The sequence below is a fragment of the Cuculus canorus genome, chromosome 1 (genome assembly GCF_017976375.1).
Source record: "Cuculus canorus isolate bCucCan1 chromosome 1, bCucCan1.pri, whole genome shotgun sequence".
In the NCBI taxonomy this organism is placed as follows: domain Eukaryota; kingdom Metazoa; phylum Chordata; class Aves; order Cuculiformes; family Cuculidae; genus Cuculus; species Cuculus canorus.
The window spans coordinates 19,326,729-19,345,775 of NC_071401.1; positions in this window are offsets into that span (position 1 = coordinate 19,326,729).

Sequence of the window (19,047 nt, forward strand, 5' to 3'; positions counted from 1 at the left end):
ACCCTTTAACAGTTATTTTTTTATACCTATCTGCCTCTTAGATTTATTTAGGTAAGTTCACCCATGCTGGTACCTAGTAGAATATATTCAGAGGATCTGCTTATATTTATAGCCTATTTCCATACCAGGCACACAAAAGAAAGTAGTCATATTTTTGTGAAAATAAGTTAGGTTCTGACTTTGGAGCTGCGATTCACTTTTTATCAGCCTATAAATGAAAAATACATATGAAGCTAGATTTGATTTTATGAGTTATGGTTTAAAACAGTGGTTATTATGAATATTTTGTGCAACACTATTCGTATGGGGAAATTGAGGCTTGTATTACTTCCAATAAATTATAAATAAGATTTTTAATATCTTTCCTTGAGAAAAAAAACAACCAAACAAACAGTGAACTAGTGTGCCAAGAAGCGAAACGATCAATTCAGTGCAATGACATGATGGAATTTGTTAAATAACTGCTAACATTTATGAAATATTAAGTGGAGAATCTGTCTACTGACCCGAAAATAAAATAAAAAAATCTATAGACAGTGCAATGATGTATTTAAAACAACCTGGCACAGGAGAGAAAAAAATAACCTCCTCAAAAGAAAAACACAACTTACTGAAAAAACCCAAACTAGCAACATCAACAAAACTCTTCCGTGCTTTAGAGTGAAAGGACTACTACATTAGCTATCAGGTAACAAGGAAGTGACAAATCCAGGCTCAATGATCTGTTTCAGAGTGTGGAGGTCATTCAGTACTTAGGTGTTGCTACCAGCTGAAACACACATAACATGGATGTAAACGTTTCTGTAAAGATAGCAAAAAATGCCCTAGAAGGTTTAGGGTTTTTTTTTATGCTGTCTTGTAAAATTCTATCAAGAAGAACTGAAAAATCGATATTTGAATGTGGATATGCAAGTGAAAAGATATTTTCACATCTTAAACAAGTGGACTTCAAAATATTCCCCAGAAGGAATGTTATATGTCCACATGCTTGTGACGTAGTCCAAGAAGTGAGAAGGTTTAGGAGACATCATGCACCATCCTCCTTCTATACTTCACTGCAGCCCCAAAAGTCCATATATTCTTCCTCAAGCTGGAACTCCAAATGAACTTAATTCAGTGGCTTTGCAATTTAGAGACACTACAAAACCAGCTCTTTTTATTAACATTAGTCATCACTTCCTAAAACCAAACCAAAACAAAACCAGAAAACAGAGAGAGATCAGCTAAGGAAATGCAGTAGCAGAAATTCTGCTCTGCAGATATTTGCAATGCCTGTATTTCTGATCTGCTTAAACTCGGGTGGGACAACACTGCTTAAGTCTGGGTAAACCTAAGAACTCCAAATTTTACAGTAGTAGAAGAAATATGTTCTCTATGTGATCAAAGTCAGTTAGACAGAGAAATGAATCCACCAGCTCAGGAATGGGGAATCTCCATCAGAGAAACACTGAGGATACTGGGCATATGGTAAGACGACTGAAGAGGAGAAAATAGAGGTATGTACAGGAGCAGTAATATATATTTGTTCTCAAAGTCTTCTACATTTGAAGAACAAATTCTAGCAGCCCTCTTTGCCATTAAACTGTTGGAGGATGCAAGCTCTCGACATGATGAAATGTGTTAAATAACAGCCTGCTGACTCATGGCTACATTGCATTGGAAGGATCTAAATATTTTATGAAGCATAAAATGAGCAATGAACTGTGTAGCATTTCAGCACTTGCTTGCAATTCCAGCAATTACAAACTGAAGAACATTGAGTCTTTAAAAGGAGAGAGAAAGGGAGAGAAAGAAGAAACTTACTGAATCCCAGTACCACTGGCTAATACATTTTACAAAGAATTCTGACTCAGTATACAGATGTGCAAACCCTAGAGGGTGCACGGTAGCAGAACCTCACACGAGAACAGCAGCACAAACCAAAAGAAAACAAATTTACCAGTTTAGGGAAGGGTTTGCATTATCAGATTGCAATTCTCCTGAGTCTTAGAACGATGTATGACAGGGATACCACAGATTGCTCTGGTGGTGTCTGCTACAAAGTACACAACAGGGTCCTTTGGACAACAAATCCATATCATAAGCCATATAAATTCATGCTGCCTTCTCTGATTCCCATACCTATGGTGACTGAGACAGCACTACAAGCAGTGATTGATACAATAAATTTGATCCAAGCAGCACTTCATAAATGAGTTTTTATCTTAGCCTACCTAAGAAACATACTGAAACATGATTTTGGTTCTGAATTTCCCTTCTGATGCTTTGGATGCTTTTTTTTCTTTTACAGTACGTGAATAAATAAAACTGCTCTGTGTCTGACATGTATAATACAGTACAAAATTCCTACTTTTCATTGTGCATTTAAACCAAGAATTCCACTAATCTCTTAAACTCTGTGGCAAATTAGGATCCCATCATCCATCTGAGTTTCAATTACCAGCTGTGTTGCAGCTAGCCACAAAGTTCCATAACCAAAATCACAGCAAATTGCTCCAGATAGAACCACCTGCCTAAATCTTGGTCTGGTAAGGATTTTTCCTAACTACACTTTTCCCATGTCTGCAGAGCTTGATTATAAATAAGTAAAAAATCCCCTGGGCTTAGAAACATAGGCTAATTTAATTTCAAAAAGGGTGTCATGTAGTGCAACATCCAGATAAAAAACGAGACAGGTTCAAAACTGGATCTAACTCTGAAGTTATAGCAGGAGTTTTGACTGCCCTGAAATGATGGCTTTCTTTTTCCTTATATAGAATTGGATTCTCCCTTACTACATGTTGCCTCTGTGTCTTTCCATGTTCACCTCTGAGAAGAATTTGTCTCTTCGTTTCTAAGTGCCTCTAGTAGGAAGCTGCAGATAACTAGAAGGTTCTTCTTCCCCAGACTGAACAACCCAACTCTTAGCCTCTCTTCCCACATCCTGTCCAGCTTGATGGTCCTTTGCTGGACTCTGTCCAGTGTATTAATGTCTACATGTCTAAAGTGAGGAAGGTGCAGGAGGTGAGGTCAGAGAAGAGCTGAGTGGAAGGAACTGTAAGCATAAAAAGAATGGCTCTTCACCAAAGAGTCAAAAAAACAGCCAAAACCAAATGGCCTTAAAAAAAAGAAGGAAGCTTGCAGATGTAGTTCTTCTACAACTGTAGGAAACCACAACTTCCTTCCTTACAGAAAGTACAGATTGAAATTTCTGACCAGTAACACAAAAATTAAACAAACAGAAAAACAAACAAATGTGGGTTTTTTTCAAATAATTAAAAGATCAGTAGTAATATCCAAGACTGTGACCATGCAACAGTTAAGAAAGGGGGATGAATGTGCAAGAAAAGCAGCTGTAAACACCTTAGGGGCTCAATTCCTGATTCCCACTGCTACAGTTGGCAGTAACAGACCTTTCCTGGTTCTGCTTACCTGCAGGGAAGAATCCATTTGGCTGCAGAAATCACATTGTAGCAAACATTTCTGATTATTGGTTTGGGTCTACGTGAGTAAAACATTTCTCAGACTTCTTCCTTTCTTGGTGTATTTGTTCTGCAATATGACGAACTAGCTCATCTTTTAGAATATTTTCAGATTCCTGACTTATGTTTGCTTTGCAGTTGTGTACAGACATGTACTGTGTATAGCCACTGATGGGGATATGAATTATTCTCTAAGGAAGAATATACTTTATATTTTATGTATATTTTTTCTTCATGTTTTTCTTCATGGTTTCATATACAAACAAAATAGTTGTGGACCAGTTATGTCCACATCGGGTTAAAAGGCTGCACTGTAACGTTCAAAATCAATACTACACAACATTTCTAAAATCAATCTGTTCTTGAATGTTTCTTTTCTTTATGCAACTAAATTTGCATATCTTGCAGCTGAAAAAAGCATAATTAGTAATTTGTGATTAATTTAAGCAGGAGCAGCTATACAAATCTTAGGTATTTACATAGTTCTCATAAATTAGAGTCACAAACTGTAATTTGTTAAATTGAAATTCTGCTAAAAGCTTGCATTTACATAGATATTCAGATGTTAAAGTGTTGACATGCATTTTAAAATAAACACTGTTGATGCATTCATAATTCATGTCAGTGAGCTGGAAGGTTTATTTGGGAAGCTATTCGGACTCTAAAATATGATGGCCATCAGTAAAAAATTGCAATTGTAACCACTCTCAACCAATAAAAACATGTGTCTTCTCTACTAAGAGTTGAAGATGTTTCTACAAACGTTCTGCATGCATGATCATTGCCAAAACCAGAAGTACATTTATTGGTATTGTATAATGTCTTGGCCTAATGCCATGGTCCTGCTTCACATTCACTATTTGCAAGACAAAACATCAGGAAATGTGCTACATAAAGCTGTATGGAGAAGTCAACCCTTGATACTTTATGAAATTTTGCAGACAAAGGCATCAAATGAGATATTCACTTCAAGAATGAAATATGAAAAGTGTAAAAAGAAAAATCTGCCTCATTTTAAGATGTGTGTCAGCATATCTGAATTCAAAGTGGAAAGGTCATGTTAAGGTCTGGGAAAGCTCTTTTCTATGATGTTACAACTGTCAGTGACACTAATGCAAACAGTGAGATGGTTAACGGACTGAAAAAGAAATATCGATATCAGGTCACCCATTAGCTGTCACAAGTCAGCATAGATCTACAGAGCATAGCTATCTTTTCCACTCTCTAAGAATGTCATCTACTGTACTAAAAAAAAGTGCTCAAGAAGCAATATTTTAATATTTTAAAATATAATATCAAGAGTTTCCTACGTATATTGGTGGTTTTATTCTTGTTTTCGGATAACACCCTGTGTAAACAGATAGAATTAACATATGGCTAAGTGGCTATGCATGCTAACATTTGTATGTCTATAGAGAAGAAAGATGCTATGGAATTTCATTCTAAAGGGCCAACATGGTTCAGTAAGAACAGAAATAGATAAAATAGTATTGAAATATGCCTGCTGCATAGGTATGACAATTGTGGCAAAAAGTGGAAAACAATAACACCCATTCAGTTCTTAGTGATTTTGCCAGGTTTGATGTCCCCCCAACTGCCTTCAGAAATCTCTAGGAAAACACCTTGTCCTGGCTCAGCTATTTATCCACACAGAACTGATGAGGCAACATCCCCTCTCTTGACTCAGCAGAGGACTTGAAGACAGCTGTCCAGATTAATCTCACTTGGTCTGAAGTGCTAACACTAAGAACAGTGTTGCTCTTAATACAGTGAAGGGTAAATACATGCCACTCCAGGCCCAGGTGAAGATCATATGTGGCCAAAACTGTCTCTAAGCACACCTGGCTCCTTTCTCTCTCATTCACTTCCAGAGAATCAGATCTTTCCCTAGTTAGATGCCTAAAGGTTGGTGAGGTTGATCATCATTGTATTTCAAAGAAAAATAAGAAGTATGAACTCTTGCTCTGTTTTCCAAAAGTTTCTTTTAGTTTTTTCCACTGCACTTTGATCTTGTTCCTTGTTGAAAAGCTCTATATGTGCATCTCTATATACTCTAGCTTTTTATCCACAGAGATGCCATATAAATTGCCAGAAAAAAACAGTGGATTACATACTAGTGTTCCATCAATGTTGACTTGAACATTAGATCTTCCCTTTAGCATTAGATCACAGGTATGAACAAAGGCAATATCCTGGAAAGTGGCTGTAACAGTATACTCCTAATGGGTTCAACAATATGGAAGAACATAATTTGTTCATCCCGAGCTGATGTGCAGTCTGGTGTTTTGCACTGTGGTACTTGCGAAGGGTTAGGCTGTCCATAAGGTTAAAAAGATATACGTGACAGTAGCCAAACTGCTGATTGTAAGTATAGAAAATACTTGTCAATGAAAATAAAATATCAATAGAATGAAAAAAAATACATCAGATATAATTTTAAGAGTAATATTTATCTTTTATTTGATTTGATTTGTGAAGCATTTTTTTTTTCTTATTCTGTAACATTATTTGAGATTGAGTCCTGCAGTCTAGTCTATTGTAAGCTCCTTAGAGAACAGAAAATTGTTATCAGTGCTTAATTTTCATGCACAGTTTGCGACAGTGACTAGCTCTCCTTAGAAGAAAAGTTATTTGTTACTGAATGCTGTGTGCTGATAATAAGATTACGGGTGATGCATGCTTATATTTCACCATGACCAATAAAGCCTAGCTCCCGTGTGTTTAACTGTTCAAATCTTCACAGTGATCTGCTTTATAAAATGTCAGTCACTCAGGAGTTTCCACTGAAGTCAAAGGAAATAGAACCATAGAATCATAGAATAGTCTGGATTGGAAGGGACCTTAAAGATCACCTAGTTCCAACCCCCCTGCCATGGGCAGGGACACGTCCTGTTAGATCAGGCTGCCAAGGCCTCATCCAACCTGGCCTTGAACACATTGAAGGATGGGGCATCCACAACTTCCCTGGGCAACCTGTGCCAGTGCCTCACCAGTCTCATAGTGAAGAAATTCTTCCTTATGTCTAGTCTAAATCTGCCCCTCTCCAATTTATACCCATCGTCCCAAGTCCTGTCACTACAACCCTTTGTAAACAGTCCCTCCCCAGTTTTCCTGTAGGTCCCCTTCAGGTACTGGACAGTTGCTATAAGTTTTCCTTGAACCCTTCTCTTCTCCAGGCTGAACAAGTCCAACTCTCTCAGCCTGTCCTCATATGGGAGGTGTTTCAACACTCATCATCTTTGTAGCCCTCTTCTGGATGTATTCCAATGTTATGAGTTCCAAATAATATTCAGCTGTTTTGAAAATAGATTTTGAAATGAAAATAATCATACAATCAAACATTTTTCATCCTCATGGGTGAGGTACTGGAACTGGTGAGGCACTGGAACAGGTTGGAACAGTTTGCCCAAGGAAATTGTGGATGCATCCTCCCTAGAAATGTTCAAGGCCAGGTTGGATGGGGACTTAAGCAGCCTGATCTAGTCGCATGTATCCCTGCCCGTGGCAGGTGGGCGTTGGAACTGGGTGATCATTACGGTCCCTTCCAACCCAAAGCATTCTATAATTCTATGATCCTGTTGGACCTGTGAAACTTATTTAGATGCCTATATAAGATTTTAGAGACTTTCTATCATAAAGCTGTATCTTCAAAAAAAAAAAACATTTTCTCTGTTTTTTAGGATTTGCGCTATTAAATACTGCTACAATGTTCAAAGGACATTTTACATTTTTTTTTATTTATGTTCCTTGAGGTTGGTATTAGATTAATTGGCTTTTGCATCATTTGAGTTGTGTTTCACATAATCAAAACAGTATAAATTTAATTCAGTTTTATTTTTCATCTCATTACTTAAATACAGTAGTGAAAAACAGCTTGCCAGAAGTTAAATGCCATTTTTATAACATATTAGTAGTTTCAGAAATACTGTGTACAGTGACAAGCTTCTTATTCAGTCTAAGAAATTTACAGTAGACTCATTACCCTGGGTGACATAATAAACAATCAGTGAAAATGAAATATTTTATTTTATTTTATTTTTTGTTTTATTTTTCTGTACATAATATGATAATATCATTACATCATAGCTGTTGTTAAGTCACTGAAACAGTCTATCATCTGAGACATTATCAAAGTTCTATCAGTGAACACTGTGAGAATATTAACCAAATTTCTGTTTGGGATGGTTTAGGCTGAGGTGATGTATCCTGAGGAACAGGGTTGATATAGGAAGAAATGATAACCAGAAGTGAACTCTCTCAAACAGTATATTTTAATAAAAGGAAACAGAACTGCTTATGAATACCATGCTAACATATGCGGTTCTTTGCATATACCACTCTATATATGAAATTCTTTTCTTCTCTGTGGTGAAGAGAAAAGAAAGACAGTTTCAGAGAGAATTTTAGATTAAAAGTTTTACTCCCCAGCTGGTAAGAACTGGCATTTGCAGGTGCATCTGGTGCAAGGATTAGCGTATAAAATAACAGCTGAATGCAAAAGTGCCTAAAAAACATATTAATCATTATTCCTGTCTGCTCTCAATCCATTTTGCCATCATACTGCTGACACCCAGCTTTGCCTCTTCTCTGGTCTGGATTATATTGGCAGCTTCAAGTCATACCCTTCTGTTTCTGCTACCTCTGATGAGCAATCACTGAATAGAATTGTGGTGTTTGTCTACAAGAGGGATTTGGCTATGGTGAATGTGCCAAATGCAGATTGATCACCAAGACCAGGCTTTCTTAAGGAAATACATTATTTAGAAAATATCTTCTTTGGAAACTATCTTCTTAACTCTACTCAGTTTACTGGACACACATGGTGATAGAAACTAAGAGAATTACTTGGCCAGACCTTTTTCTCCATCGCAGAGTATAATGTAGCTGCAGATGAAGAGTACTACTAATTTTCAAAATTATTTAAATTATGAAATGTAATAGGTACTGTTTAGTGTTTTCAAGGATATTTCAACACATTCTTAGATGCCTGAGGCTTCTAAAATGTCCAGTCCTGCAAGGGATTTCTGGAAGTACCTTGACAAGTATTATTGCCATCCGATCTTCCATAAATCACAGATGTATCTATTTTCTTGTCAGGGCTGTGACAGTCTTGCCCGCTCTGTCCTCAGGCTGCTCAACCAGGATACAAGAGGTGTAGGTTCAACCACTGGCAGCCTCTAGGCATTTAAAGCAGTTTTCATGAGAATTCATGAATCAGCAAACCAGAGATTTGGCTTAGAGCAGGAAAGTTTCCATTCCTTCCTTCTGAACTCCTACTCCTGAGCAGAAGAGAAGGAAGATTTCAAGTGGCCAGAAAAATAGAGGAAGAGTAGCTCTGAGTAATTCTAAATCTTTTGAGATCAAGGAGTTCTGAGAGTCTGCTTCTGTTACTAGGACTGTTTGGATCTTTCTGCTAAGTTGAAGTGATCTAGGGAGCAAGGAAGATGAGTACTAACTGAGATTCATCATATATTGAGCCAGTAGAATTTTTTCCAGCTTAACAGTTAGGGTAGAATTCACACCACAGGTAAGTATCAGAGGTTTTTAAGATTATCTCATGAGGTTCAACAAGGCCCAGTGCAAGGTCCTACACCTGGGTGAGGGCAATCTGCTGTTTCAATACAGGATGGGGGATGATTGAGAACAGTCCTGCAGAGAAGGTTGCCCAAGGAAGTTATGGCTGCCCCATCCCTGGAGGTGTTCAAGGCCAGGTTGGATGGGGCCTTGGGCAGCCTGATCTAGTGGGACATGTCCCGGCCCATGGCAGGGGGGTTGGAACTAGATGGTCTTTAAGGTCCCTTCCAACTCAAACAATTCTATGACTCTATACCTGGCAAAATGTGCTAAAGTTGTGGTGACAGCATTTAAGGAAGGCAAAGGAAAACATTTCTACTTTTGTCTTGTTCAACAACTAAAGTACATTTTGGAAAGCTCTGTAGGGCTATGAAGGTTCTTAAGGGTGGTGGGGGTTCATAGGGGTAGTTGTAACAATTTTCAGAGTAAGGTATATGCAGAGGTATCACCACACTTAATTTATACATCATAATTGCAAATCTGAATTAAGATCCAAATCCAACCACTGCGGCAGGAATTTGCTTGTTCCCTAACCAGAAACCTCTTGTTATGACTCAGTCTTCCCACTCAAGCTGCCACAGTTTAAGTACTGGCCACAGTAACCATATTTCTCCTTTGGTATGCTTTATTTTTTTATTATTATTATTTTTTATATAACAATGAAAAATAATCTTGTCTGATCTGTCCCTAGACTTAATCAATGTTGAAATTTCCCAGCTCTGAATAGCCATTCTTTAAAATTGTCTCAGCCATTTCGAAGATTCTAATTTTTATTTTTTATCTCCAGGCTCCAGATCTCTGCATAGCCTTTCTTGCTCTCAGAAACATTAGAAAATCTCTCCCTAATTGGTCATATGTTATCTTTTAAAGGTCATACCCATGATTCTTCTTATTCATTTGAGAGCAATACTTTTAAAGGGCAGGCCTGGGTGCAGATTTATAATCATGTTCCTATATTGTTTGTGTGTGGAAAACAAGATAAACCGTAAGCAATCCTATAGGGAAGTCAATTGTCATAAGATTTCCAATCGATAAGACTCTTGACTGAGTTCCTCCAAGCTTTTCAGAAAAGAATCCAAACTCTCAATTTTTTCACCATGCTGTGAAACTTCGGACATCTATGTCTAGGCACATGAATTCACATTTATAAAGGTAATAATACATCCCAGAGCTGACTTATCTGTCAATCAAGAAGTTATTTTAATAATATTTGAAAATACTAAAGGGCATTTATTTATCCTTTGAAAGAAGTAATTTAGGTCTCAGCAGGTAATTTGCATATGTCACTAGTTTAACTAGGCAAGGATTAGCAAATTAAAAAGTAATTAGCTTTTTTTTGCATAATTTGTCAAAATTATATGCTTTGTGTGAGTGAAGGGTGGGTGGTGAAGATTTTAATACAAAGTGTATTCCAAAAGTTTCTCTGACATTGTACGGACTTCAGTAGAAAAGTAACTATTCACTTTACAGTTTTAATTTAGTGAATATTAGTGTAACACAAACTCCTGGTAAATGTAGAGGAGTTAGACAGCAGTTTATAATGTTTTTTCAAACTGTAAGACAATTTACGTTTCTTTTTCATAAACTCCAGGTTCACTATAAGATCCTATCCAGAAAAGCTTAGAGTTTTGTCAGGCTAGACTGTTTGTCAGAAATATGACAAAAGAAATGCAATTATCATTTTACTAGTGGAAAATCATAGCCCAGAGAGATCATGCAAACTTGTTCAAACTCATGTACCAAAACTCAGGAGATGGAACTGTCTTTTCCTGTTCTCAGAGTAGATCCTTCACTGCAGTTGGTGCCTTCAAACTCTCATTAGATCGGCTTTCTCATAGTCTCTGCAACACATTCAAGTTCATGCTGCATTCAAAATCATGCAAAGAGATGATTTAGGTTATGAACAGCTGTGTGCAGTACTGAGAAGATAAAAATATATAGTTTTGTATATTAATCCCAAGGAATTTCAAAATAATGGAGCATTAGAGAAATGTTTTGCTAAAACTTATGTGAATTGTCTGTATTTGATTGCCTTTCACAGAAACTTCTTTGTCTTATCTATGTGTTTTCTATTTAATATGACAACATGAGATTTTGTAAAGAGGTATAACTATGAGACAGACAAAAGGGGAAGGTTCCTCATTCCTGTTAGTCATACAGCCTTAGAATATTTCCTCTATTGTACAACAACATAATGAAGGATGGTTTTGCAGAAGCCTCTTAAATTTGATCAGTGAACTACCATACACACGAACTTGCAGCATTGACAGTATCTACTCCCTAGTCAACTGATCTACGTCAAAATGAAGGTATACTTGTAATCAGTGTCCTTAAAGTATCAAAAGTTGAATTCATTGAGAACTGGTCCAGGGAGGCCTCCTTAATTTACTTGGTCTTTAGTGCAACCTAAATCATTTATTGTTAACACTAGTGTTTCTATGTAGTGCTTGCATGGCATAGGTTCAAGAGCATGGTGAGGAACGTCTCTTGCCTTTACAGTCATGAAGCTCAACAGAATACATGGAAAATCAGCTCGGGCTCGTGGACTGATTCACAATGCATCTGCGGTCAATCGAGCATGCACTGATTTTAGTAAATTTAGATTACGTCTTTTGATGAAAAGAACAAGGGACTACACTACTGAAACAATTCTGAACATTGCCAGTTCCAGCACAAAGAGAAACACAAAGATAAGGCTGATGACTTTTCTTTCTTGCCATCACATCTCCACAAGGAAGGGATGCTTCCACAAATAATTCAGCTAATGAAGAAATGGCAGGAATTTTTCAAAGTTTTGCTCTGGATAGCAGCCACAAGAGACATCCTGAGAGCTGGCCATCTATGTAAGTATAGACGTGGGAGTGTACCAGTCACAGCTGTTATACCTTCACACTGTGGTCCAGCCAGAAGTTGTAGGCACTCAGGTATTCCTATCTGCTTTAACCTGATAAAAATAAAACAATCGTCTTTACTTGAAATATATTATTTTATTAGCCAAGCCTTGTTTGCTAATCCAGGAAGCCTCCTTTTACCCTAACTGTCTGTGCAGTGTAAATAGCTTAGGTTTATACAGAAGTTTTGGTTACTGAAGATTTCAAGAAGTGTTTGCAATGTCGATGTAAGGTATCATGAAAATGCCTTGTATATGACTAGAAGTAGGACTCAGATTTACACAGACTAGAAGCATGAGACATATCTCCTAAAATAGCTGCTCACTTGCTAAGTGTTCCACTGAGGCTTGAAGGATGACAGAGTGCCAGTATAAATAAGCCATTGTCTGTTCAGCTTCGGATGACAAATTCAGGTGTTACAGTGCTTTGCCTTTTGCAATACATCATTGTCTTAAAGTATGAAGTGGTTTAGGCTAAACTCTGCTCAGGTGTTAAAGATTCACATAAGGACAATTAGCAGAAGTAGAACAATTGAATATGACAGTTCCATAATAATACAAACCCTGTTGAGCTGCTCAAAATAATAGTGGCAAGTAAACCTGAGCTATAGTATATGTTTGGTTTTTTGTCTACAGTTTTAAGGATGACTTACATCTCCTGTTCTGTGATAACATAATTAATTGTATTTTACCACAAGTGCCTATTTTTAGTGTTGGAAAAGAATAAGGAAGTTGTGACTAGAGAAGAAAAAAGTGTGTGCGTTTTTTGATTTTTTTTTTTTTTAAAAAAAAGAACAGCAGAGACAGTGGTGCTGTATGGCTAATATGGCTCCTTTTGCAAGAAATGGTAGGGTGGCCACTTTCCAGTCAAGCCACTCTCCATGATATTTGAAAAGTCATGGCAATCAGAAGAAGTCCCTGGTGACTGGAAGAAAGGTAACATTGTCTCTGTTTCTAAAAAGGGAAGAAAAGACCCTGGGAGCTACTGACCTGTTAGCCTCACCTCTGTGCCTGGGAAGATCATGGAACAGATCCTCCTAAAAACTATGCTAAAGCGCATGGAGGAGGAGGAGGTGGTTAGTGGCAGCCAGCATGGCTTCACCAAGGGCAAGTCCTGTATGACCAACCTATTGGCTTTCTATGATGGGATAACCACATCTGTGGACATGTGAAAACCAATGGATGTGATCTATCTGGACTTCTGTAAAGCCTTTGGCACAGTCCATAACGATATCCTTCTCGCTGAGCTGGAGAGATATTGATTTCATGAATGGACCGTTCAGTGGATAAATAACTGTTTGGTCATATTCAAAGAGTAGTGGTCAACAGCTGAATGCCTAAATGGAGATCCATAACAAGTGGTGTCCCTCAGGGGTCCGTACTGGGACCAGTGCTGTTTAATATTTTCATCAATGATATAGACAGCGAGACACTGCACCCTCAGCAAGTTTGCAAATGACACCAAGCTGAGTGGTGTAGTTGCCACACCAGAACGATGGGATGTCATCCAGAGGGACCTGGACAGGCTGGAGAAGTGGGTCTGTGCTAATCTCGTAGTGTTCAACAAGGCCAACTGCAGACTCCTACACCTGGGTTGGGGTAATTCACAGTTTCAGTACAGGGTGCGGGATGACATGATTGAGAGCTGCCCTACCGAGAAGGACTTGGGGGTGCTGATTGATGAGAAGCTCGACATGAGCCAGCAATGTGCGCTCGCAGCCCAGAAGGCCAACCGTATCCTGGGCTGCACCAAAAGAAGCGTGGCCAGCAGGTAGGGGGAAGTGATTCTGCCCCTCTATTCCTCTCTTGTGAGACCTCATCTGGAGTACTGTGTCCAGTTCTGGAATCTTCAACAAAAAAAGAATATGGAGCTGTTGGAACAGGTCCAGAGGAGGGCTATGAAGATGGTCAGAGGGCTGGAGGACCTCTGCTATGATGACAGGCTGAGAGAATTGGGCTTGTTTAGCCTGGAGAAGAGAAGGCTCTGAGGAGATCTTATAGGGACCTTCCAGTACCTGAAGGGGGCCTACAGGAAAGCTGGAGAGGGGCTATTCATAAAGGTTTGTGGTGATAGGATGAGGGGTAAAAGGTATAAACTGGAGAGGGGCAGATTTAGACTAGACATTAGGAAGAATTTCTTCACCATGAGAGTGGTGAGACACTGGAACAGGTTGCCAAGGTAAGTTGTGTACACCCCGTCCCTGGAGGTGTTCAAGGCCAGTTTGGATAGTGTCTTGAGCAGTCTGATCTAGTAGGAGGTGTCCCTGCCTGTAGCAGGGGGGGTTGGAATTAGATGGTCTTTAAGGTCCTTTCCAACCCAAACCATTCTATGATTCTATGATTCTGTGACCAGTTCTCACTTCTATTAACTACCTCTTCGTCTGGCAGTTGATGTCTAATGCAGCTTTGCTGTTGTCATACTAACAGCTATGCCACTAGTCGCAACAAATAAATTGCTTAAATTAATATATTAAACTACCTAAATAAAATTTAAAAGTTCATAGCTCTTTTTCCCCGCTAAATCACCAAGGAGCTTCATCTGTTGTCCTCAGAGTAACCAACCACACAAGATGCAGGAGCTACTAGAACTGCTTCAGTATTTTCTAATGTATCTTCCACTCTGGAATAAAATAGGCAAGCAATCCCCTCTTTTCCTCTCCCTTATGCTCACTAATCTTGCTTACAATAGGTGAAGATACTGCATGCTGTTGCTGCTCACTAAAACAGGCGCTACTTTAAAGAAAAAGAATAGGTACACACCCTGAGCTAGTGTCTCATTGCTATGTGTTCTGATGGACAAACTCATATCCCAGCACCTAGAGTGATAGAGCTTAGTTCAGACCTCATGCTTTTGACATTTCTCCGTGGCTAACACGAGGCAGCTAAAGTCTTAGTTTTTTTACTTTAACTGACAGGTCAGAAGATATGTCTGAAACTCGCAAGAGGTAGACAATCCATGGGCATTGTAGTATTGGTTTATAAATATATTGGAAGGGTAGGGTAACTCATATACTTTGAGGAATGTGCACATTTAAATACCAGATATGATGGTCAAATCAGATATAGAACTTGACTGATTGAGAATTAATACAGAAATCTTTTGGGACTGAATTCCCAAATTCCCAAAGAATTCAGTCCCAATACTTTATTATGAGGATGAAAAATGTTCTGTTAAAGTGGTAATGGACTAGGCAATGTTGGAGTTATTAGGAAAGGAAACAATGAAAATAGACTCTAACTGTCCTCAGTAAGTATGTAAATGCCATGTGACAGTGTGACAATGAAACTCCATCTTAGGTATCATAAGAGTCTTCCTCATGAATTAGATAGTTAAGGATACCAAAGGGTAGAACCAGCTCTTGACTTGATCCAGGATAGAAAAGAGGAAATTATTTAAAGTTTTATTATTAAAGATTGTGTAGTCTGGAGGAGAGGAGGCTGGCGGGAGACCTTATTGCCCTCTACAACTACTATTAGGAAAATCTCTACTATTAGGAAAAATCTCTACTGAAAGAGTGGTGAAGCATTGGAACAGGCTGCCCAGGGAGGTGGTGGAGTCACCATCCTGAAGATGTTAAAAAAAATATTTGGAATATTTGGATGTGGCATTTCAGAACATGGGCTAAGAGTTGTACTTGATAATCTTAGAGGTCTTTTCCAACCTTAATGTTTCTATGATTCTATGATTCTAACTTTTCAGTTATACTGCAAGTAAGATCTTTGGAGTTAACAATCTTCATAAATGAATCAAGAACCAAAATCTACTACAAGATCTCTTAAATTCAAAAAAGGTGTACAGATTTGTTACAAAGTAACTCAGAGCTAAAAGGCTTATATATTTTAAGGTAGCGTAGAGTTTAAGGACATTGTCGTAAACACTCAACGCAAGTATACGGCATTCAGAAAATTGTACGGTGATTAAAAACAAAAAAAAATATTATAGAAGTACCAGAAAAGAAAAAGGGGAGGGAAAAATAAAGGGAAAGGGGGACAGTAAAACAGGACAAGACAACAAAGGAGGCTATTAGAAATTTCACATTCCTTGAGAATTATTTCCTGTTGGCCAGTAGAGACAGTATGCACTTAAGACATTAAAGAAGCATAGATTTATAGAAGATATAATACTGACTAGAGCAAGTGGATAACTATAAAATATGGTCAATATTGGGTAACAGAGAAGAGAGAATATGCCCATATAGTTACAATCTTCTTGTGAGCTCCCTGAAAGAACCGAGAAGCACATTGTTAAAAAAAAAATGTTAATCTCTGTTGTTTATCTCCTTTGATAAATCTCCCATTAATAATTTCTATGGAAACTAAGATTCTGTAGGACAGGAAGAAATTTATCTTCTATATTAATATAAATAGGTAAAAACATATAAAACAAAATTTAAGAACAGATTATCAATTTTAAGAAAGTAGAGAAGATTACCACTGCTAGAATGCTAGAGACTTGTACTAGTTACTGATACTTGCTGACATCTTCATAAATTACCTAGAAAAATAGTTAATAAAGAGATAATAAAACTTGCTGATCAAACTAAACCATTTAGAGCAAATAAATTCAAAAAATGATTGAGAAGAACTGCAGAAAACCTTATAATATTAAGAATGCCATTAATCTGATCAAATCTATGCATCTGCAGCATATGGAGGTCTTTTCTTCCTTTTTACAGTCAGAGGAAGGAAATAGGTACATTTACAGAGTGACATCTCACAATGATATAGGGAGGGATAAATAATCTCTTAAAAATGCCAGTCTGTTTCGGTTGATTATAAAGGGAAGTGAAGGCAAAGAGTTCAGACAACACCAGATAAATCTTGTCTTGAAAGACTTGGCACAAAATGTCAGATGAAAATTCCATAACTATTTGCAAAGAGGAGTATGGGATAAAAAATCCTAAATTTGCATGCATAATATATATTATCAACCAGCCATTACCACTCAGGAAAGAGCTCTTAAAATTATAGTCCATTAATTCTATGTAATACCACTTCAGTGCTCAAGAACAGTCAAACTCAAATCAAATGTCAATAATTAGCAAAGGACAAAGAACACAGTAGAAATCGTCATGCTTCAATTATTTGTATGTTGTCTTTGTTTATGGTCCTTTCTTTCCAAGAAGTGCACATTGGCAAATGGAAATTTTTAAGAGAAGGTGACAGAGATGATCGAAGCTATGCAAAAGAGAGGATGGATGGGGCTGTGATACAGCCTATGAAATAAAGTGGTATAAAAAAAAGTGAAAAGACAGTGAACATTCACTACGGGGTTTTTTTAGTACACAGCCAGGTACTTTAAATTAAATTACTAGAATGTGAATTGTAGCAGAAACAAAAAGAACAGCTTTTCTGCACAGTGGGAGTTAAAGGAGAGAGTTTTTTACTGCAGAATACCATGGACGTTAAACATTTCTATCAAGTCAAAGAGCAATTTGAAAAATAAATGAGGGGAAAAAAAGACACAAGAGCCACTAAAAACAAAAGTGCCCTTCTTGCTCTTCCCCCAGAAATCTGTAAGGCGCATAATTCAGGTTGCTGGGAGGGTATAGTGAAGGAAGTGTATGTGTGTTTTTGAGTTGCTATTATATTTAGTCATTTTTTCTAGCCCACTGACATAAACAATGCACTAGAACTAAATGAACAATAGTCTGACTTAGCAAACCTGTTCTCACATTCCAATGTAAACCTTTTGACCTATTATTTTTTCATCACATTTTCCAAAGGAAATATAAGTCTCTTAAACCTGTTAACAGAGACTTGATTTTTATAGTTATTTTTCTATAAACTGAGCTGAAATATAACAATGATTTGATATTAAAATGCAAAGATTAAATCTGTTAGTAGCATTGATCATGTATATAGCCAAAGGTGAAAAATGACATTGTTGAAAAATGTTGACTTTAAATTTCAACAGATGAAAAAGAAGCACTGTCAGTTATGCATTCTGAGATCCAAATTTTTCATTAAAACTGCTCTAGAAATAGTTTGACCTCCCCACACTGCTATTATTATATATTAGATAAGCTTCATATGATAAAGAGTTAAACTTCATCTATTCCCCCTGAAATCCAAGAACAAAGCACCTAAGAAGGTTAGGCTAAAAGATAAGTTGTTCCTTGTATAGATTCACTTTTGCTTTTTTTGGAGAGTGATTTGAAGAGGAATTCTGCTCTAATGAAAGCACTTAATGAATTCTGTCGATCCTATAAGGTTTAGTGGAGCTATATTTATAGAGGGTAATATCATCTTGTATGCTACAAGTGGGTTTGTGTGCACTTTGCACTTCCATCACTGACCAACTCGACGATCAGATATTTACATTTCCTAGAACATTTTTTTACTGTCCAGACAACAGATGACATTCTAAACTGTCTTCCCTTGCTGTTCTGCTCCCGGCAGGGGGAACTGGATGGAGATAAAACCCTGTTTTTCCTGCTGCTAGAGACTGTTTTACCGATGGGTTGACGGTAATCTGTACGGAGCCCCAGAAATGATATGCACTTACGGATGACCCTTGTCACACATTGGGCAGCAGTCAGATACCGCAATGGTCTTGCCATGGAGAGACCAATACTACTGGGTTGAGTTATTAGCTCAGAAGGCATTCAACAAGTAAACAAGAAGGGGGGAGCAGATAAAAAGAAAGGAATCTGTATTCTGTTTATCAAAAATTGTGCTTTCTTCAGAGTAACACTGATGTCTTTTACTTTTAATTTTTCCATTTGAGTTTGATCACAACCAGTGCAGATGTTTCATGCTCCAGGTGTTTTAACTGATTAATTTTAAGAATGTCCATGGGGTATGCATCTTTTAGCACTCTGAGCAGCTTTTCACACTTCTCTACAGGCTCTGGGAAATATTTCTTTACACTTGAAGACACTCTTGTTAAGTGGCCTCGAAGCAGAAATTCTGTTATGTAATTTTAGCAAATTCAGACTTAAGCTGAAAATAAGGAAGTCTTGAGAAAGTCAGTTTTTCCATTTTTAGAAACGTATCAAATATTTCCTCTCTGGTTTGTTAACATGAACAGTACGACAACTCACAATTAACTGTATGTTAAAAGAGCTTTTATCAAACTGCATTTATGAAAGCTATTACCTTAGCAGGAAAAAAAACATT